The sequence below is a fragment of the Nomia melanderi genome, chromosome 9 (assembly GCF_051020985.1).
Source record: "Nomia melanderi isolate GNS246 chromosome 9, iyNomMela1, whole genome shotgun sequence".
Taxonomy (NCBI): Eukaryota; Metazoa; Arthropoda; class Insecta; order Hymenoptera; family Halictidae; genus Nomia; species Nomia melanderi.
Genome location: NC_135007.1, coordinates 2,937,259 through 2,960,865, shown reverse-complemented (window position 1 = coordinate 2,960,865; position 23,607 = coordinate 2,937,259). Strand labels below are relative to the sequence as shown.

The 23,607-nt window shown below is 34.1% G+C and overlaps 1 protein-coding gene across 6 annotated transcripts in view; it reads left to right on the top strand.

The window, feature by feature from the left end:
* Window positions 1-23,607, top strand: part of Neto (Neuropilin and tolloid-like) — a 209,142-nt gene that overhangs the window by 113,823 nt on the left and 71,712 nt on the right. The window lies entirely within an intron of this gene.

The following is a 23,607-nucleotide window of genomic DNA, read 5'->3' as shown; positions in this document are numbered from 1 at the left end:
CCGTTCAAAGCTATCGATTAGGGGAAGGTAATTCCTTGGTATTGCTGCAGCTCTCGAAGACTTGACGGCGAGTTAAAAAGTTTGGAGGATAGTTTGCATAAAAATTTTAGAGAATTGTAAACATTTAAATGCGTTTAAATGATCTTGAAAATGAACGAGACGTCTTTCGGGCGTCAATTTTGTCGGATCTCTTGCAGTTTATTTTGAAAACTAAGGATTTTAGGCAAAGTCCAAGTACATCCTGTTCGAACGGAGGTCCTGAAGAAGAGATGCAATACAATTTCTTTTTCGATTAGTTTCTAATACTAACGAACACTTGACGTTCATTTCAGTGCTGTGCAGAAATAAATAACATTAAATATTTCATTCTGATTAGTCAGTCTAATCATACCGATTCCAACGGGCAAAATTTCTGTTTAAATTTTGCTTTAAATTAAATAAAAGTGACTTGTGACAAATGTTCCTCTTCAATCATTTTTTACATTCGAATTTCGAATCTTTTCAACTCAGCTTTTTCGTTATTTTATACACAACAAAATATAAGTAAGATTACATTATGAAATTGGTTAATTAATCGATCACTCTTAAGACAATTCACTTCTCTAAAGTATATAGTGAATTATGATTGATGATCCCACCAAACAGGAAGCCGTTGGAGAATATTTGTGCTGGTCGAAACTTTCGTGAGAACTAATTTGCAATGTTCCTGATACAACCCCGAAGTTACTCTTACCGACAGTAACTTCTTTCTGGCTAGCCGACGTAAAGAGACACTCGAAACCTTTGCGGGGGAATCTTGAAAGTTTTCACAAGGAGTTTTCTCGCATTCACGGAATACAATCATTTCAACCATTCCAGCGTGTGTATTGATTTTTGCTTAACGTATTTTAACAGATCAACCATGCTGAGGTAATAACCGAAATATTCGACATGTTTAGGGGTGTTGTACGGCAGATGAGTTTTAGAGCTTTAGATAGAGCTTAGAAATAGAGTCTCTCACAATGTATTTTGTTTACTGTTTCTGTGGTTGTTGCCATGTAGGAGGATATTAACACGTTAACTGCTATGGCGTTCCCTAAGGACTGTTATCATACGACACAGGTTTGCTGTTAGGCCACGACGATCCCTAGGGACCGCTACATCAATAAACATACTATGGAAAAACAAATGAAGATAATATATATTTACTCATTTCTTATGAATATTTACGTTAATTGTAAATTAATTAAACGAACAAATTTGTTGGCCTTAGAAACTTTCTAAGAATTTCCTTCTGACACTTAATGTGTTAAAATGTCTTATAAGATTTTTTCTATGGTATATGATTTTCTTATTGAAATAAGTCTCTGAGCTGTAGTATAAAGGTTCTTTAAAGCAATTATTATTATTAGAAACAGAGTTTGAAGTCAAAGTAAATATTATTCTTCTGTAATAAATTATTACAGTTAAAGGCAATCATATACATAGAAAATGCCTAGAATTTTTCTCTTTTTCTAATAAATTATTAATGACACAATAATCGCATCGATCAGAGTTGAGAAAAAAATCATGGGGTAAGGGGTTAATAGCCGCGAACGGCTGACGTCCTCGTGTCGAATGTCCTTCGAAATCTCACGATTTATGTTGTATACCCGTAGATTGCTATTGATACCGTGACTAATGTTTTGATGAAAGACATACAGAACTGGGAAGCTATCTAGCTTCCTCAAAAATAGCATTCTCCCATCACGTGCACCATAAATTGTCCCTAGCCGTTTGCATGAAACTTGACTTTTATATGCAATATCATGGGCCACTACAGTTTTGATTGGTTACACGCAACAATACTAACACGTTACATGGTTGACCGATCTTTCATGACTTTCCGTTGAAACCACGTGGGGTGTATTCGCCCCAAAGTATCAACAAATAGAGAATGAAGAGTTTAATACATTACAGAACAAACTATTGAATTTCATAATAACAAATTAACTTAATACTAATTGCACCGGTGCTTTTTCTGTCGTAACCAGTTAAATACTTGGTTTATTTGTTTATTTTATTCTTTGCGTTTCGACATTATAAGTCATGGATGAAAGAAAATGTAGATAAATACAAATTTTAAGCGGTCTAAACAATCGATTATAGCGCGTAGGGGTTAACGGATAATAAATTGGTTTCGAAAATGAAGTGAGAAAAGATAAAAACAGACCAATTAGACCCACACTCCTTTCAGAGATCAACTCCTGTGCAACAAAGAGTACATACGGCAAATAGATAAAAAGAGAGAGGAAAAAAGAGGGAGAGAAAGAAAATCGAAGCTGCAGATCGTAACCTGTTCGCGATAAACCTCGACGTCGACGGGATTTACGACGAGAATTGTGAAGTTTCGGTATCGCGCACGATTCTGTCGATGAATCAAGTTCGTCGCGACATGTTCGGCTTACTTCCTACGGTCCATTCGGCCAACGCGGCGATCTGTTCCACGAGACAACGTTGTGGAAAGCAGGACATAAAAGGAAAAAATTGAAAGCATGGAGAACTTATGTTAAAATTTTTCTTCTTGGACAGTGGATGGTGACAGAAAATTCACTGGAGTATTATATTCGAACATTTTTCTTGTTGTATAATAATAAGAGTATAATAATGAGCGCAAATAGTTCATTGCTAATAGCAGATAAGCTGTATAAAAAAAATAATTTTCTATTGAAATACGTTCAAAAGTAAAATTTTATATAGAGTTCAGATTTAAAAAGAGTATTTCATGTTCGACGATTAAAGACTCGTCGGTTTTAAATAACATATTAATTTTCTACTCTTTTCGAGAAAAAATGTGTGGAAGAAGTTTTACAACATTTTCAAAGTTATAGTAGTTTCAAAGGTTTGAAGCCGTGCACGAGTCGCGTCAGGCGTCGGTGGAAAATTCATCTGCCGTCGCAATTTGTTTTTGATCCCTCGTTTTCTCTTTTAGCTCCAGATAGCTTAATATTTGGAGCACCTAATCAGTAACATAGAAAACTGACAGAGTTAGTACTTTCTTCCTAAAAAAAGATGAAATTGTATGCACCACCATCTCTCATAATCTTCATTTCGTCAACATTTTCATCTTTTATTATGTTATAACTAAACGTAAATTTTTTCCATTTATTATCCTACTAAAAATATTAACTTTTAGTTTCATATCAAAAGATATATCACCCATAAAATCCTCACTATTTAGGCAAACTTACGTGTATCTACGGTGTAGTTGTTATGTCATAGCCGAGGTCCGAAAAACTGAAATGAAGTATAAACAATTAGAAACAGACATGCAGTTGCAAAACGTCGATGTTAAACCAATATAATTATTTGAGGAAAAGGAGAAGGTAGAATATACAGTAAAAGTCGTGATTGATTTAACTGTATACTATAACGTTGCCATTAAAGGAAGTTTCAAATCTAAAGAAATAAAACAACATACGTGTATGAGCAATATATATTCATAGTTTGTCAGATTAAAATCAACATACGTAACTTTATACACACAGTTTATGCTGTCAAAAGTCGCGAATCGTAAATTCTGTTTACTCGTCTTCGCGGTAGACCGTACTTCATCAGATAGATAAGTTCCATAATTCATCGTTAATAAAGAAAGTTTTTATTTACGATTGCTGGCTCGATCAACTTTACGACTAGCCCGCCCGGAATCGCGAATATTGTCCGCGTTCGTTCGATTTATCACCCTGAAGTTCTCATGGGTCAACGGGTTAGTGACAAATCAGCCGGACGCCAGGGACAACTGTACGCGTGTGCTCTTCGGTAAAGTTCAATTAGCAGAGACTGATGAACTAGTGACTAATTTCGAGATCATGTACCCGTTCCATGTCAACGCAATTTAGTATCTTGATGAGGCACTTTCCGCGGACTGGTATTTGCAGAATTTGTGCCGATAAATTTGAATTTGCGTAACGCATTAGTATCACTAAGACAATTGAAAGTAGATTATGTCAAATTCTTCTCTAAACTCTATATTCTATATATGCTCGGTTTTTGTAGAATGCGGTTTATTTACTACTTTATTAATTTAATGTATTTGATACCATTACATTGATAGTAAAATGATTGAAGTCGAAAATAAACTTTACAGTTTGCTATTAGAGATTTTTGTACAATTATTGGGCCGTGTGCATAAAAAGAAGTACTAGCTTTTACTAGGGATGTTATAAATAAATACTTAGTTCTAGTGCAGAAAAAGAGAAGTGTTTAATACAAACAGTATCTACTAACTTTGTCGGTAAATACTTAAAATTTGTATGCATAACACTTGATATTGACTAAAGACATCAAGTATTGTACATACTATTGTAATTTCAAGTACATCATTTGTTTGTCTCAACATTTTCAAGCATTTACTGTGTAGTACCAAAAAAGGATTATGCATAATAAATCTAGAATTTGCTTTCACTTTTATTTTATTTTTATAAGCATTTACTTTTTTTAATGCACACGACCTATTCTCAGAATAATAAAAATATGTACTCACCGAAGGAAACATTGAAGCCATTATTTAAACTGTGTACTACAATATTAAATTTAAAAAACTCTCATTATACTTCCAACAAAAATGACGCTAATTAATAAAATAAAGTCTACCAAAATATTAACAATGCAATTCTCTTTCACAATTTATTTTACTACTGTTACGATCAAAGACTACAACTTTCAAGACGCTTGAATTACAACATACTGCAGTCAAAGGAATAACCTCATTCCTACAAGAAAGAAGTAATACGTTAAAGGATTGAACAAATCCCCCAATGCATTTCAAATTACTGCTCCTTAAATTATTACTACACTTCGAACGGTTGGAAACTTTTGTGGAATTCTCATTCTTACAACCTAGCCTTCGAAAACGAGAACTTGCGCAATCAATCACACTCAATTAACCACTGATTCGATTTAGATCAAGTTAGAAACTACTCCGAAATCGCTATCAAATAATCAAATTTGCTACTCTCTCAATGAATAAGTAAATGCACTAGACACCGTAGAATCGTTCCAATTTGCAGACCCGACTTTCCGACAGGATGAAAGTTTCAAAGGGCCGAGTATTTTGATAGCAGCGCAAATAATCGCATAGATCGCGGCCTGAACGTACTCCGGCCGCGGTTCGATCGAATAAGGCTGGTGCCGGGCTTTCGCCTCCTATACGAGGAAAATTTCAAAGCGTGCAGGCGGCACGGAGACGAAGAAAATGGAATTCTTGGTGGGCTTGCAGCGCGTGTCGTGTTGTTGTTGTGTTGGCGGTTGACGATGCTCGCGCGCGGAGAAGAGATCGCGGGTCGTGTGCCTGTGAAAAATTCGTGCTGGTTGCCGCAGGGAATTTTCTTGGCTGCCAGCAAGGAAGGTACCCGATATATATTTGAAATAATAAAATCGATCCGGATCTTGCATTCGTATTGGTGCGAATCTATCGGCCATTTATGTTCGAGATATTTGTTCGGGCAGCATTCGCTTCTGGGCTTGCGATCGGGTCTACTCGAATTTTTCCGGATCGACTACATTTTCACGGTAAGGCAGCCACCGTATTCCTTTGACTTTTTCGGAACGCTTCGGCTTTCCGGTTTATCTCGGACAGGAAACTTTTAACCGGTCGATTGTAGCGCTGACCGCCGCCGAGGATTTAGAGGATCGCGATCCTTGCAAAGTGGAAAGTTAAACTGAAATGATTACGCAATTATTTTTCCGCGGAATTTCGATTCATATTTACTCGGGCCGGTGCAGTGCTGCGTTATTGCCGCGGGCAGAGCGAATTTCTCGTGGAAATAATGGAACGCTGGGTATTTACCGGGCAGTTACAAGTCTTTCAGCGGAACACCAATTTTTATTATCGCGACCGTGCGCGTAGACAATTTCCCTCCCCCAGTGGTTGCCCCGTAATTCCATCTTGCCGACCATCATAAATCCTACACTAGTTGCCGGAGAAAGTTAACTGTGTTATTAATTTGTATAACGTTGCTGGCACAGCCGCGATGCAACTTTCAGTCGTCGCTTAACGACGCATCGCGATACTCGCGGATGCGGCACTATCGGTCAGGGTATTCGCGAGTTTCAGTTTTATTGGGAAACGATGGAGTTATTTCGAACCACCCGGAGGAAAAACGACTCGATAGATATACCTGGGAAATGTATGTGGTGCTGGTATTGATATTAATCTGTGTTTTTCTTCTACGTGATAGAAACGTCGGAAAGAAATGAAATAGATAAGGTTTTGACACTTTTTTTTGTAATCGACATAATAACGTATGGCACGTTTCGTAAGTTTGTAATATTCAAGTTGCGGATTTCTATGCATTTATGAGAAATCTAGAAATACAAAATTGCACAGATGCACATGATGCGAAAATACATATAAAATATTTAAAGTGTAGTTGTTCTATAATATTTATTAGGAAAAACCTTTTGCCATCGTAATTCTATTTTTCTAGTTATATTTTAAGGAATTTGCACAAAGGTCCACAGTCCAGTAATAGCTTTCGTGAATGTTATGTGATGTGCTATGGTGATGTTTTATTCTTTATTGTATTTAAAATGTTGCGTATTTTTTCTATTCAATGGAAAAAACTGTAATTTTTGTATAATGGGTTTTATTGACAGACGAATTAAATTTTTATAAGAATGTTATAAAAGTGGAATTTATAAAGAAGAAAGATGGAATTTTATCAGTAAGAAATATTAGCAAATACAATAGTATGAAGTAATGGTAATATTTCATTTATTTCCGAGTTTGTACAGCTTTGTATGACCTGTAACGGTCATTGTAGCGTTTATAATTTGTTTTATTATTCCATAGCAATATTCCACTTAAAGAATTGTTTGCTGTCGTCTTTCTAAATATAGTTGAAATATTTCCAAATATTTACGAAAAATTACTGATACTACTATATCGAATTTTGCGTACATAGGATACTTGGAAATTGTCATACACATATTTGTTCGTATCACTGAAATTTTTCGAGATAATTCGGTGTTCTCGGTTAGATCCCTCGATATTTGGTTTTCCAAACAAAACCTATTGTTATCACGAAAATTATAGAACTTTCGAGCCATGTTTACTGTGCTTTTTTTACTCGCTTAGTTCAGCGAGTTGTATACGCCCTATCCTAACTAACGTTAAAACTAACGCTGCCCACGGCTTACAAAAATAATCAAAATCGATGAGGTATGAACTCGTCCACATAATTTTCCTTTGAATATCTGATGATACGCAATGACATTCAAAATAACCTCGAAAAAACTTCTTTTACATATTGGATGAACAACTGCATACAATAATAAAAACTGCTCTCAGTTACTCTTTTATACCAATAGCACTGAAAATAATATAGATGTTCAACTGTGGAAGAACTTGCGCATAACTCATTCCCCCGAGGACTATAAGCGAAGATTCTTCGGCAATGCAAATGTTCAATATTCCGCGGAATTCCCGCGGCAGAAGTTTTTCGATTTATCATGGAGTACTCGCCGCGATGCGATGCATCGGTAAACCGGGAGGGTCGTGACAACTCTTACCGGCAAATAGATTCCACCGCAGCGAGAGAATTAAAAGGCGAAAGAGATTTCGTCCTCCTGTAACTCCGTTGAAATATTCGGGAACGACGCGACAATTCGATGAAAACACGATTCTGAAACGGAAAAATGAGTAAGTCACAACGCACACGATGATCTTCAAGATGAACTGGAATTCTATGCGCGGAAGCAAATTATACAATTCTAGATGTACCTATAAAGTAATATGTTCCCCCGCGGGCAACTGGCTAAACGATGTATCCGCTTTGTACAATTAGCCGTTAATCAGGTTGATTGTGCGGATACGCTGCACGCCAGTGTTATATACATATACGTATGTCGTAATCATAACCATTTCGATTCGGCAAATATTATTTGTTCGATGCATTGCCTGTTTCATAACCGACTTAATTAATATCGCACGACCCGATATAATAATGACCGCCAGTCTGGCACGTGTGAATAAATGTATTTAATTAGCGGAGATGTTGTACCGTTATTGTAATTAATTTCTCATTAGCAATTATTCGATAACTACGAAAAATGTATGCATTACGCCATGTCGGGTTCATTTGAGAGAATGTACGGTTTAATAAAATTTCCCCTGAACAAATGAACTACAGTGATACCTGATTGAATTTTAAAATTTCGAGATCCCGTATTAAAATTCTTACGAGCAGGGTAGCTTTTTGCTTTCTAAGTTGACTTGAGCACAACCTGATAAGGACAAAGAATCGATATAGTGAACGGAAGCGGGATAGACACAGTCCGTTGAGCATCGAGGTTTGAGACGCGGGACTTCAAACCGATACCGGATGTATCAAACATAAACATGCAATGGAGAAAATTTCAATTACAGTAATTTTAACCTTAACTTCTCAAATGTAGTACTGATGGGCCGTTGAAATTTTTCTGATTAAAATCAGTCCAAATACGACGTAATTGAACTAGTTTTACCGACTTAATGTCATTAATGAAATTTTGATCTCATTTTAATCAGAAGAATGTCAATAAACCACTGGTACGACATTTAAAAAGGTAAGACTGAAATGACTGAAACTGATATTTTCTTCACTGCACAGTTGCTGTTTACGTTTGCAACACCTCATTGAAATGTGTTTCCCTTCCATTCATTCTATTCATTTTCTGTCCCCATCTACTGTGATCACGTTACACTGAGCTCGAGACAGTGAGTAATAAAGAAGAGAGGGGATGGTTCGTTAAAAATTAACCGAGCATATTCCTCCAGATTTTAACCGAAAGTTGAATGTTTAGTTTCCACTTTTAAATAAAACTTAGTTTCTAGGATCGAATATTTTCAAAATACTGATGTAAATTTAAAGTGAAAGTATTATTATTTGGAAAAAATAACATAACATAATCACATAAATCATTTCGAAGTTACATCCCTGATGCTGTGTAGGTGAAAAATTATTTAAAGAATTTTATTCCCATCCTCCAAATCGGAAGATCTTAAATCTGAACCAGTTAATTTTTCATACACGCGTTCTCATGCTATTATCGAAACTACCCAAGTTGGTCGCATTTCTCCAGTTTTGAGCCGAAACTGGTAAGTCTAAACGGCAAACGTCACACGCCACTGTTTTCCCAAAAATTCTCGGTAGTTCGAAGTACATGGTAACTGGCGAACTTTTCCCGATCCAATTCGGGTGAACGATATTCACACGTTGGCGGGCGCATAAAATCAGCCAGTTTCGCGTCAAATCCGGCTGAGTTCCAGCCACGGCAAACTTTAACCGATTAGCAGAAACTTTTCTCCTCTAACTTCACAACGACGCTTTGCGGGTTGGAAGAACTTGCGGCTGCGATTTATTCCCGGCTGAGCAGCTGATAGGCAGCATGCAACGATGCATACGATTCTTGTTGTTTTCTTGATCGAGCCTTTCACACTTTTCCGGTTGTTAGACAGAATGCACATGGCGATACACAAATCGTGATATATAAGTACACATTGTGTATTACAAGAGTATTTGTACCTCCTAATCTGTCGAAGTTAAACGATTGATATTTGGTTATAATGTAAATTTCAAAGTTCTTATCAATAGGAATGTTGGTTGAAATTGCGAAGCTTTCAAATTTATATATACTTTACATGTCAAAACAACATGTCAATACAAGAAAAATATAATTTTACGTAAACAGGAACAAAATTGGTCTCACAAGCCTGATGATTTAGATCGTTTCAAAAGTATTATAAAATGCAAAGGAGGCCCAACCAAATATTAGTTATTAATACATTAATTGTATTTTTAGTATAATTTGTATAGGTATGAAAACTCTTGTGAGACCAATTTTGTTCCGATCGGATCGGATTATTAATAAAAAGTGAACAAGATATATCAGATATTTATATTAGATACACGCTTAACAATAAAAAATATTTTTCTATAAAATTAAAGGGATATCTCGTATTTTTCGATGAAAAATATGGATTCCTATCGAATACCAATTATGTAATACATTTTTATTCAAAAACTTTCCGCATTCAGAATATTCCATCTTCATGATAAAACATAGAAACATAGTCAGCTAGGATTCATTTTAAAATGTACTTCACTTTCAGAATCCATTTCCTTGCGTTGTTTCATTGTGTAACAGGTGTGACAGTACATATACATTTTCATTTCGAAAATGTTGTAAATTCAAATGTTTTTGAGATTAACGAAAAATTTGTTCGACGCAAAATCCATTATAGATTTGAAGCTTGAAGTCACCCTCCCCTCTGTAACGACTTTTTACAATCTCATATATTTTTTCTCACCATATATGTTTTTATTATCAATAACTATTGATAATAAGTAAGTTGAATACTCGAACTAGGAAAATGCATTTCGTCGAAGATGAAACTCTTCGTCACTAGTCGAGTGGTGTCAATTGAAATGACTGTTGGTGTTCCACTGTTTATATGAACGCATCTGAATGGACCCTGCATCGGTCGAGCTAGGGTGGGAAAGAGTTGCATCGTTAATTGGGTTAAAGACCAAGCGCCTGTAATTAATTGAACGAAATGGGCGGTCGCGTGCACGCTCGCCCGCGAGAAAATGAATTGGCGGTAAATTAAACGACGCAAAAGGGAAAAGAAGCTGCCGGTTGGGCTAGACTTTGTTCCGCAAAGTGCTGTCCCATGGGAAATTATAAATAGGAGGTAATACTCCTGCTCGCTGTACAGCCCGCTGGCATCGCGACGGCTAATATAAATAAAGTTAAACTAAACTCGGAGTTTGGTCATTGGAATGATCGCGTAGCTTCAGTGCTCATTTTTCCATTGCTGTTTTTTTCATTTCAGCGGACAAGCTAGCGATTAGAATGGATCTCTTGTGAAAACACTTTGCTAAATGGGAAAATCGCTATCGGAGCCTAAATAAACGTTCTACAGGGTTCGAGCTGATTGCTTTGATCTCTCTACGATACGATGTCGAATTAACTAGCGATCTGTTTCATTAATACGTTTAAGTTTTCCTGGTTTTTTAAAACTTTTCTCAATTCTCATGGACTTTTTGACGAAGAATATACAAATAAATATTCACATATTTACAATTAGTATATTTGACTATAGAGAAATTATAGAATTGCAATTAGTAATCTATATTTTATAAAATTGTCGATAATCAAAAAAGTTTTCTTTATTCTTAGTGGAAAATTTTGTATTGCGCATTTTACGATGCAAAGAAATCATATAAGAGAAATCTATTATTTGTAAAACAAATAGGAGAATGTGAATGAAAAGAAAGTAGAACATTGATGTTTGTTGAAATGAAGGATAGATAAAGGAATATACTACACTAAGTCTCTAATAAATTTATTAAAGATAATAAATAATGAACTATTTGTTTTACTCGCCTTTGTAAACGGTTAATATTAAAACTGATTCTAAACTTCTAAGTAACAGTGTATGTTATGGTGATAATAAACATATTAGGGGTCTTATTAGCTACAATCGCAATCTTATTGGAAACACAGTCGCAACAGTTTAATGCTCGTTTTTCTATCCGCTTAATGTTCTAGGGGTTGACCTCACCATTTCTTCGAGCTGCTTGTCCACGTTATCTCAAATTTATGATCTTTAATATTTCAACGATATTTTCTTGTGAGTATTTTTAAGACAAACTCATAACTGGCACACTTAAAGTTAACGTTCAAGCAACGGAAATGTATTTTCACAAGTAATTAAGATGTTTATCTTGAAAGTGACTTAAGTCTATTTGGAATATAATTAAGTTAATGAATATATTACCACATCGCGTACCGGCTAATTATCAGAAAACTGAATTGTGCAGATAGCAATTTTCAGTGAGATCAACTTATATAACTATGCATAAAGAAACTCAAGCATCATATTGTTATGTAATATATTTTAAATCGACAATTAGTTCTAATCAAATTTAATATTTTTTTAAATGCTGTGGTAATTAGCAAAGGCATATAGCTACATGTCTTTATATAAAAAACGAGATTTCTCGTTACCAATATGGAATGTGTTAATTACAATTTTATATGATATTTTTTTTTAAACTGTTATTTTTCATGGATTTGAGCTATTTCCAAAATAAACTGCTCAATTTAAAGCTGTAGGTAGTAGACAAAATAAAAAACGAAAGATCCATTGCAATCGAGAAAATTACTTGCCAGTGAAAAATGTGAAATGTGTCTACAAACGAGTACCGGTTCAGCGTGCTTGCTAGAGAAACATGAGGGCTCCGAACAAGAAAGAGAGGAAGCGGTAAACAACAGAGTAAAGTCTTGCAACGTGGAAAAAGGAGGATGATGCGGGCCGTTCTTCTTCGTAACTTGGCGTTGGATCCGGGATGAATACGTGTAAATAAATGTAATGAACTGCGCGCAAACTTATGATATTAAAAACTGTTAGAAATTACACGTGAAGCTATGCTTCTGTATTCGATACGCCGTTTGTGGTAATCGTTACATATAAAAACATGCGATGACTCGTGCGTGCTTCTTCTGTCGTTTTAATTCGTTGCCCAGCCACGCATTATAAGCGGTGCAAAAACCTTCAAAAACATATTAATTTTCGATGAGTCTGTCCACAGTTATTAAAATATATCTGACATTTAACTCTTTACGATATCGAATGCACTGGGTTTTATATTTTGCAACTTCTGTCAACGTTACTTAAATTATTATAGTTTTAAATTTATAATAATATAGTTTTACTGTAATGTTAGAATTAGGATATTGAGAATAATTACGAAGCACTAAAATGACACTTATGTATGATATGATTGAACATTTTTCAATTACCCCGCGAACAACTATACGAAAAGTGTCGACTTTTACAGTTCACGACGAACAAATCTATCACGCTTAATTTATCGACAGAATGCAGGAGTACTTCTGATAAAAGAGTGGTGGAAGTATTTACTTAACTGCACAAATACGGCAAAGCGTTTCATCCGAATTTTGTTTTCGTATCATATTTGGAAATGTCAACTGATGCGTTTTATTCATGAATTTCACTTTGCTGCGATCCTGTCATCGAAAGTAAAGGGGGATGCTACATCCTTCAGAACTACCCTTTTTCCTGCTGTACTGATATGAGCTGGAAAACTGCTTGCTGAAGGACACAAACGCAAGGGGTGTATTCCACTAGGCCCATCTACGACGATCCTTTCCCGTGTACAGGAAGCGAAACTGCGCGATGAGGGGAATAAATATGGAGGGTGAATGACAGGCCGAAATAGCGACTGAAATCGATGTCGTAAATATACAATTTTTAACAACTTCTAGCTGTTGCATTGAATACTTCATAGAACTGTTCACGTACACAATTTCTAGCAGATATTAGAGCAGATGTAGTAAAGAGACCGCCGATCGAGGTTGCTATGTAGCTTGATTGAAAACAAAAGTACTTTGCGTTATTTAAGAGAAGAGCTCTGGAAATAATGGGGGTCTAATTGGTCAAATTTAATCTATTCTTACCTATAGGAATGAGATTATACTGTGACGTAGTATCCAGGATTGAAAAGGTTTTATTTGAAATAAAGATACAAAAAATAACGGTCTATTTAAGTTAATCTGTTAAAATAAAATATGAGAGGATCATTGCAAAGCGATGAAACAAAGAGTTTATACAGTTTTGCAAAACTATATTGAATGATAAAATATTTGTGGTATTAATGAAGGATGCAGTTATACAAATATAAACCACGACGTACAATAAAAGATTATTTTATTTAACTGCGAAAGGATAAAATAATTTGGAGGAAAATCATTTGCTTCTTTAAATAAACCAACACATAACTATTTTCAAATAATCTTCAGCAAAATGTATATTTACATATAAATGACTATGCTTGATGAAATTTAGATATTTGTTAATTTTACAACGTTACACAACTGACACACTGTATTACCATATTAATTAAAAATATCAGAAAGAAGTTGAGGTCAGTGTTATCTTTCCAATAATTTGTCAATATATTTTTATATTTATAATATAATAGTATGATAGTAAAACTATTATGAACTTTATTAATTCTAATTAAGCACATAATTTGGTTTGATAGCGAGACCTCTTATAGTCGCCACTAGAGGGCTTCGAGACCTACTCACCGTACTTAGTCCTGTCCTGATTAATATAAACACAATCCGTAATTTTTAAATACCATTCCTGTGTAGAATGCAAGGAATTGGTAGAAAGCCTTACTATCGAGTTTACTAGCAGATCCCGGAGTAAACGCATTCTCCTTCTCTCCTATCCTTTTCTTGAATTTCTTCTTCCATCACTGCATTAAAGTTCAGAATCCTCAAACCTTCATTAAGATTCTAGATAGTAGCGATAATCTAATTCAATTTTGTACCGCAAATAAACTCATTTACTGTACAAGGATTGCATTGTTATCTAGTTGCATCTCTTTAAATATTACATCTATAAATAGATGGTTTATCTTAGGCAACTTATTTTTTACATTACAATTTTATTGCAGTATTATGTATCATATTTGATACTTTATACTTTATATATTCATAAAGGGAAGAATTACAAAAAGGGTAAGAGTTCAATGTTCCTTTTCCTTAATACTCCCTAAAACAGCGATAATAATACCATGTTTTTAAAATAAAAGGACTTTTACTTTATTCAGTCCTTTCAACTGAGCTAAACTTCTATTCGCACGCAGGAGTTGGTAGTTCATCATGATCATGGGACGCTGATATGCGCCTGAAACACGTGTTCGTCCCTGAAAATCAACCGTTTTCAAGAATCATATAAGCGACTTTGGCTGTGTATTACAAATATGGCAAAGCATTTTCTACCTGAAATGGCCTGCGCGCCATTAAATACAGACGATGCTGAATTGTTAGAAGTGCGAGATCCTAGCTTAAAAAACATTCCTTTTGAAGGGTCCTATAAATCTTTTTGACTGTGCACCTATTACAGATTAGAAAAAGTGTTTTTGAATTGATCTGGTCTATATAAAATAAATTTGGAATAAAATGGACAACGCAATAATTCACTATTGAACATTAAATAGTATAATGTTATTTACCTGAGTATAAAGAATAGATGACAACAGTCATCATTATTTCAGAGTGAGGCTAAAAATATAAATAGTAATAGTATAGCTTTAATAAATATTTTATTATTACTTATTATGAATAGAAAAGAAAGCATAAAATATTATTTGTTTAAAAAGAACATATATCAAATGTTTTAGCGTGGTCAAGACAACTGGATAAAAGGTCGTCCTACATGCAAAAATAAGCAGAAAAGAAATAGTAACCTTTTTGTGCGAGGTCTCCCTCTTGAGAGAATTAAATTCGAAAATTCACCGAGTACTCGTGCAACTAAATTAGGATCTGCTAACGTATCTGTTCATGACCTACCGTTTCTACTCTTAGAAATACGAATGCTCGCGTACTCGACGAATTTAAAGTTAATTTTTCTGGGAAGCCAACCTTTGACTTTAGTTTTGACTGAAAAACGCTTTCTTTTTTTATTTTATTTTTACATTTTGACATGTATTCCAACATGTTCTGTAAATATTATTCATTTCATACGTAACTGGTAAAAGTTAAAGAGTTTTTCGAAAACAAAGTTTAAATGTTCTAAATCATTATGTATTTATAAAAACTTATATTAAAATATTATATTAATATACTAAAATATTAAAGCTACTTATACAAATTCTACAACCAAAATAACTTCTTTACATAGGTATATAATAATGATATTTTCATAAAAAGAGAACTTTCAAAATGTGCTGACACTAAATAATAAACTTTATAGGAATGAACACCGTGGTCAAAGCGTTTACACTGAGGCGTTGAACAGGGAAGAAGAGCGGTAGTGCGGAAGGAAAGTGGCGAGTAGGGTGTTCTGTATATCCCAAGATAATATTTACCTGGCTAGTCACCGATATGCATCTCTACTACAACTTTTGACTTTAGGGTGTAAGGTCTACTTGGGAATTCCAACCTCGAGAGCGTAAAGCCCCAGAAATTCTGGTTATTTTACTGTGATGATTTCATGCTTCGATAGAGCAATAAGTGAATAACCACTTAACGTTTCATAATTATTATATATACTAGATAAACGCGAATGAATGAATATACGAGAAACTTTTGTATATCGAGAAGTCATTATCGACCTGTATCAATTTCAGTAATACTACAACGAATGGTCGCATTTACTGACCTTTATAAAATTAACAAGTGTTTTAGAAATCGATATTTTTTCCTTTGACAAAAATGTCGCTCTTCCACGTCAGCTGAGATCAGTGATGAGATATGGTCTCATATCAGATCGGCATCGACCTTTTCGAGTTTTACACAGGTATCCACCTTCACAAAAGGTTCAATTTGGAAATTATGATGTAATAGCTTGGGTTGCACCCCCTTCCCGCCCACCATAAGAAAAACTAACCCACTCATAGCAATCTTTATTATAATGACGAGTGTGCGGCTATGTTTGTGGTCATCTTTCGAACGTACTCATGGATATAGAATTCAATGTGACGATAGTAAAAGATTTTACATGTTTGTCAAAGAGAAAAATTATTCAAAATGTGAAATTCTTAAAAAATTTAAATAATAACTGAAAATAAAAGTCTGTAAATGCGTCCATTTGCAGCAGTATTACTCCAATTTCTATCATAATAAAATGTAACTTATTCCATTAATCTCTTTCTTTGTAATGTCAACGTTGACACATTGCAAAGACTACATAAATTGTATAAATTCGACTATTTTTCAGATCAAAATGAAATAAGCATACAATGTTAACATTGCAATGAATATGTCATTTTTCTTTCTGCCAATAAATGATTAGTAGCATAGTATTTACTAATTTGTAAAGAATACTCACGAAGTATTGTATGTATATCATATTCTAATACAAACTCATAGTAATCAATTAGAAAGAAAATATTATTCATAGTTATCCATGTGTGTTACTTTCCATTACAAACATTACACAATGGCAAATACATTAAACATAATATTATCGAAATATATCCACCAGAAGTATAAAACTATATGTAAATTCAAAAAAAGTCGATTCTTCGGAATCATCACAATAGAGAGAAAACGAGATAAAAATGAAACCGTGGATTTCCGTGAATTTTTTTTCAAATCTATTCACCAGTTCCTAAAATTCGTTTTTATTTTCAAGGGGGTTGAATAGGATTCCAATCCCCCTAAAAGCATCCAATTACTGAACTCCCGCGTCGCTGTACGAATTTCCTGGAATACGATTCTCTGCAGCAGAATCAGATTCACCTGGATGAGGTTGCCAATTGTAAATGATGCGAGTACGCGTCGAATGTTTGCAAAAGCAGCCGTCCGATATTTCTAAGAGCGTTCTCGCTCAGCTGCGCCCTGATGTACACCGATAGAATGTCACAGAGAAAATCACTTATGGGACTCGTCGAACGTATAAAGTATCCGACAGAGGGTGAGCATATTGTCGTACCGGAAAGACGTGCAATTCGTGTTCTGAAACATTGCAGAAAGTAAATGTATTGTGATGCCACGATACTCTGAGCCATCCTATGCGTACATTTCCCTTCGATAAAAGAGAGGACGCCGTATGGAATCATGTTTCGACTTTGACGGTTGGAAGGAACGAAGAAACGCAACGCTGTTGTCTCTCACGTTGAATGTATCGATCGGGGAATAAGAACGCGGCAAATCAATTATACGCGTTCGTTGTAATGAAAAATTAAAACCGCTCGAGGAAATCCTCTGGGTAGAAATAGTTGCGTCTGCCATGCACATTTTCACTAATGCAATTCAAGAGTTCCGCCAGATACGATTAAGCAGCGACGCAAGCCGGGTTAAGCGACTGTCCTGACTTAATTCGTCCAGCACTTTTTTTACTCCTTTTACGAAGAGAGTGATGCAAATTAGTAACCGTCGGCGTATGAAAAAAGTATTAAATCGAATATACCGGACTTGCGAGAACCGACAGGACGTCGAAATAGTCTTGTAACTTCGAGTGGATTACGTCAGCGAGGGAGGTGTTCTAGTCGAGCTTAAACTTATTCAGGCATTAGAAAATCACTTTGTATAATAGATCCCCTACTGAACGACATACGGGTCGTTTCAGCATTCGCGTGAATTCGAGTCGTTTGCCACGCCATTTCTATCTCCTTTTCACTGGAATTGAACTCGCAAGTGCATGACAAATTCATTTACGTCTCGGTTCAAATACGATTTCGTTTGTCCGTCGACCAGCGTCGTTCGAATGTCGGATGTTGATGGCCAAATAGAAGAGGAAAGGAAATACGCGATTGGCTGGTTTAAATAGAATCGATACAAATTTTATGGTTGCTATTTTGTTGGATGTGGTGCTTTGTTGTAAGTACTTTAATATTTGTACAGAAATTGGATTATTTTTATACGTAGTTAATAATATTACACAAATATGGTTCATTGTACTCTTAATTACCTATGAAAGACTTAAAGTAGCCAGAAAATACATAAAACTATCAACTTGTGTTTTTCGAACAGCCGATAAAGTTTCATCCAAATAAAGTAATTAACAAGTATGTTATGCAGCTCAAGTCTTCGATGTGACTACGGACATAGTAGGTAGGATCAACATTGCAAATCATTGATTCGATTAATATTAACATCATGGAAAACTCACGCGTTCCTACAACGTATTACCGTGCTAGGAATAATTCAAACTCACAGTGATGAGTTTTGATGAACAAAATTATATATTTCACAGATAATGTGGAATTGTCCAGAATTTGTAATATGTATGATATTACAATTTGTAACAATGTGATGGATGTGTGAATAAACGATAGGATGAGTTGAAACTTAAATTGTGAATTTCATTCAAAAGGAGAACTGCGAATTGTTTGAATTTTGTATGCTTGAAACTCGTGAATAAATTGTGCAAGTGTTGCTCGTGTGTCGTCAACAGCTTTGTCTAAGTGTTTGCAGTACATCCACAAGCACGTAAATACTTCTATGATAGGAAAATAGGAAAACCGACATGCAGAAACGGAAAAAGTTGAATTATGATAGCATTCTGTTTGTAAGTATTGCCAAAAATTATGGGTATAAGAATTAGATTATACTGTGATGTGTAGAATGTAGGAGTGGGAATGGTTTATTTGAAATAAAGATGCAAAATAACTATTAGAGGTAATAAATTAATTAAACTATTTTCTTATATTTTCTTTAAACAAATTATGGACTGAAGCTGCTGATTTTTTCATAAAATCGAATAAATCATTTATAAATAGCTGCGTATTTTACTGAAACTATTGAAATAAAATATGAAAAAATCGTCAAAAATCGACATAATAAAGAATTTATAAGAATTAATTTTTAATCTAGTTGTCCATCAACTGTTTGTATTTTTTTAAGTATACAGACTTGATGACTTTAAATTGGAGTGTATAGTCGACTTACTTTGAAACTAACTAATGTTAATACTACTTAGTGTTGTAATTTGATAGACCACATCAATAATACTTTTATCAAACCATTGTTCTTCAATGTAATACGAAAAATGTATTTAATTTTCGAGTCATGTAATACTAGAAGGCAATCTATTCAATTAACTGTTAATTTCATATAAAAATTCTTAGGATGTAATGAAAATTACTATACTCTGTTTCATATTTGAAAAATATTTTCACTTTAAATAGAATGTAAAATTCAAGTAGAATGTTAATATATTATACATATTTATATATGCTCGAGAGCAACGGGCTTGAAGATCTCCATTTCAGTTTGACAATTTGATATTTCACAGAGAATGTCAGTTACAGGAATGCCTTTAGCAGTGAAATTCGATCATAGCAAGTTGCTTAAATTGCACAGAATGGTCACTACTAGAATGAAATGGACTACTGCACAAACTACGGCTATATAACCTCTTTGTACAGCTGCCTGTAACTCACAATATATATGTCAAGGAACAAACGAGTACAGTGGGTCATTCATGAATTCTAACATCCCAGAAGTTAATTTCCATTCAACCCTCATACTAGAACTAATTACTGCAGCTTTTAGAAGTCAGAATTAGAGAGGCTATGCATTGGCATGTATATATGTGTAAAACGTCAAATGACTGTTCTTCAGAATTTGTAAAAAAGTGAATTATTATAACCATTTAATTCTGGTTTTATGACAAAGATGTAACTTTATGGTTTACAACATCCCAGTTTTTAATAAACATTTAAAGAATATTCAATCAGTACAAAATATAAATTAATAATTTTGTCTACTTAATAATTTGCGACGGAAGCACGACCATTTTCACAGATTTGGTAACTCTATCGTTAATACTCCAAATAACTTTCTCGTCCCCCCGAAAAATCTGCCTAGAAGTTTATTTATCGTGACAACCAACAGATCCAATTTCCAAGGGATTACAGTCAACGAACGGGTAGTCATGCGTTGACAAGGCCAAAGAAGACGAACCTGCAACGTGCCAAGTATCAGGATAATTCCAAATAGAGTGCCGTTGACGGCAGTAAAATTCTCAGTATCGCAGTTTTGCCGAGACGCTTCATCTCGTCATTCCGAACACTTTTAAAACCTGTCGGTCACCGAATAAATTCTATTCAAACACGCTGTCAGCAACAAGGATCAATTCTCCGCTATCCAATATGAAACTTTCCACACCGGCCAGTTTAATAGGCGAACAAATTCGAGGTGTAAATACAGTAACCGCAAAACAAACTGAGAAGGGATTTATAGAAGATATGTCTGCCTTGGAACTTTCATACGATAAGTTGATATTCTGAGCGATTTTACTAGGTTCCATTGATTTTTTTATTATGTGCTGGTTGACCTGTCACGAATAATCTGATACATGATCTACACGTAAAACATTTATTTACGGTACTATTTAAAATCACTTGGTACTTACATTGTTTCTCAGTTTTTTATTAGTATTTTACAACCTTGTTTGATTAACCTTGTCCGGTACGATATAATCATGAAAAATGAAGATATGATAGAAGCATTTTATTTTTATTAAAGAAAACAATGTGTTCCATTTTATGATTCACATTGAATTAATTGAAAGTAATCTGGAAAATACTACTAATTATTATGCCAATTTATTTATAATTAGGAGCTGTACTCGTCATTTTACCACAAGGAGTTAATTAAATATATCCATAGAGACAATAGGAATGAATAGAACGGACATACAAGGTAAGTTATCGAGCCCGGAAATTCAAAAAGTTATAATACTTTGTGTATAAGTAGAGTAGGTCAAACCTAATATATTGCAATTTTTTCTGTGCCGAATTTCACTTTGCCGAAATGAAACCATCCTTTGAGAAAAATGCAAATTTTTCTTTCCCGTGGATTATCTTACGACCAGTAAGAAATAATGATAAAAAGCTTAAACAAAAAATTGAAAATAAAATTTTATAGTTGTAAAAGAACAACGTATTTTTTGTTTCAACTTTTCTCGCTATCTCCTACTGTTTTCAAGATAATCCAGGGGAAAGAAAAATTTTCATTTTTTCAAGGGATGGTGTCACACCTTTAAAGTGAAATTCGGGACGAAAAAAGTTGCAATGTATTATGCGTGACCTACTCCACTTATACAAAAAGTATCATAATTTTTTTAATTTCCAGGCTCCATAACTTCCTTTGTCAGATGAAGAAAAAACAAACGTTTAGAAAAACTGTAAGTTTTTTAACCTGCAACATTCAGTATATATTAGCACACGACAAGAAAATTGTTTGTTAATTGAATCTTCAATTAATACACAGCAATTAAATAATTTTAATGAATATACTACTTCTAGACAAAGCAAATTTTATAAAGTTTATCAAGGCAAATTAAAAAAGTTTACATTACTTGTCTTACGTAAATCCACACTGATTCAGAGCAGTAGAAAAATGAAGATAGAATGTAAATGTATGTGTGAAATTATTGTTAATTAATTACCTCTAACCAAAGAAAAATATAGAATATTTTTAAACCAAATTCTTTCAATGTTGTCACAGGTACTTATCTGCCGTCTAATATAATGAGTTCTCAACTATACTGAAATCAGAGAAACCATACAGGCAATTAAGTATATTTTTTTTAATTAAAATTTAAAACTATGAAAATATGAAAGCAGGATTTAGTAATGTCTTTTAATAATGATAACAAGCCGTGTAACTATTTTATCACAAATTAAATTTTTATATTCTATTAATTTGAATAGAATGGAAAGTCAAATGGAAAATAATCCAACTCAAACGTTTGAAACATTGTTTGAAGCGTTTCAAACTTCATTTTTAAATTTTGACTAATATGCTCTAATTTGCTACATACTTCTGAACTCGTAATAATTATGTAGTTTGCAAATAATATAAACGGACTTTAAAGTAAAATCAGGAATTAAAAACAGGGAATAAACCATGAACATGTTTCTCTTATTCAATGTTTTTTTGAATTATAAAAACGTTACACGAGATGCAAAGTACTGTATCGCTGAAAAAGGAAAAGTAGGGAGAAACTTCTTGCTGGCAGCGAACGTTTTGTTTTTCAGTAATAAGGATCCTTCTCAAACATTTTCCATAATAAGGACTATTATTGACCGTTGCACACTGTTCGGATTAACTTACCTTAAAATATGTATTTGATACAAGATTCGTTGTTTACTTCACAGAAATTTATAAATCAATTTTATGTAATAATTGGAAAACAAAAAATTATGTCGCATGTTCAAAGAAATATAGTAAACAGTACGCGAATATATATGCCACAAATATTTATAGACCGATGTTGGTAGCATCTAAATCTAAACGTTTTAAACAATCAAATTTATAATTGTTGATACAAGTAATATTTTTATAAAACATTCCAAATAAAAATTACTTTTTCTAAATGAAAGTACTGTTTCTTAGTAATTAAATGAAATAACAAAAATTGAATTAAAAATACTGGCAAATGTTACTGACGAATTAACGCGTTATCCTACCTGCGGGAGTCATGTACGCGTGATTCCTACGGATAACCATAATTAGCGGGCGTGATACATTAAATAAACATCAAACCTTTATTTAATAAAACTTAATAAAACTATTTAATCGTTATAAAAACGTACAATTATTACTTATCGATAGTTTAATTTTGACCATATAGTTTAATGTACTGCAAGAAGCGTTCGTGATTAACGTAAGGTCGCGCAGATAATGCCTGCAGGTACAGTGTTAATGGATTCCTAGATATTCGCTTACAACACACATATATTTAGTAGAATATATTAGATATAATACTTCGTATATATTAACATATACGCGTCCAGTGAAAGTCATCGCTGTGGACTATGGGCGTATATATAGATGTGTATTTCTCGACTTTATAGTTTCACACGTGCCGCGGTGACGATTAATTGTAAGTGTATGAGTGTAATATACGCGTTTCGTAGCGTTACCCAACTTGGTGAAACCGGGAAATCACATTTACAATTTAATCACAGTTTAATTGATTGTATGATTTAACAGAATTTATCGAACTTCAAATCAGCAAACAAATATTCGGTCTACACGAAACGTTTCGGCTGGGAGTATTCAGCACTCAAAGGATTAATCAAAATTTGCAAGAAAAGCTTAATTATTTAT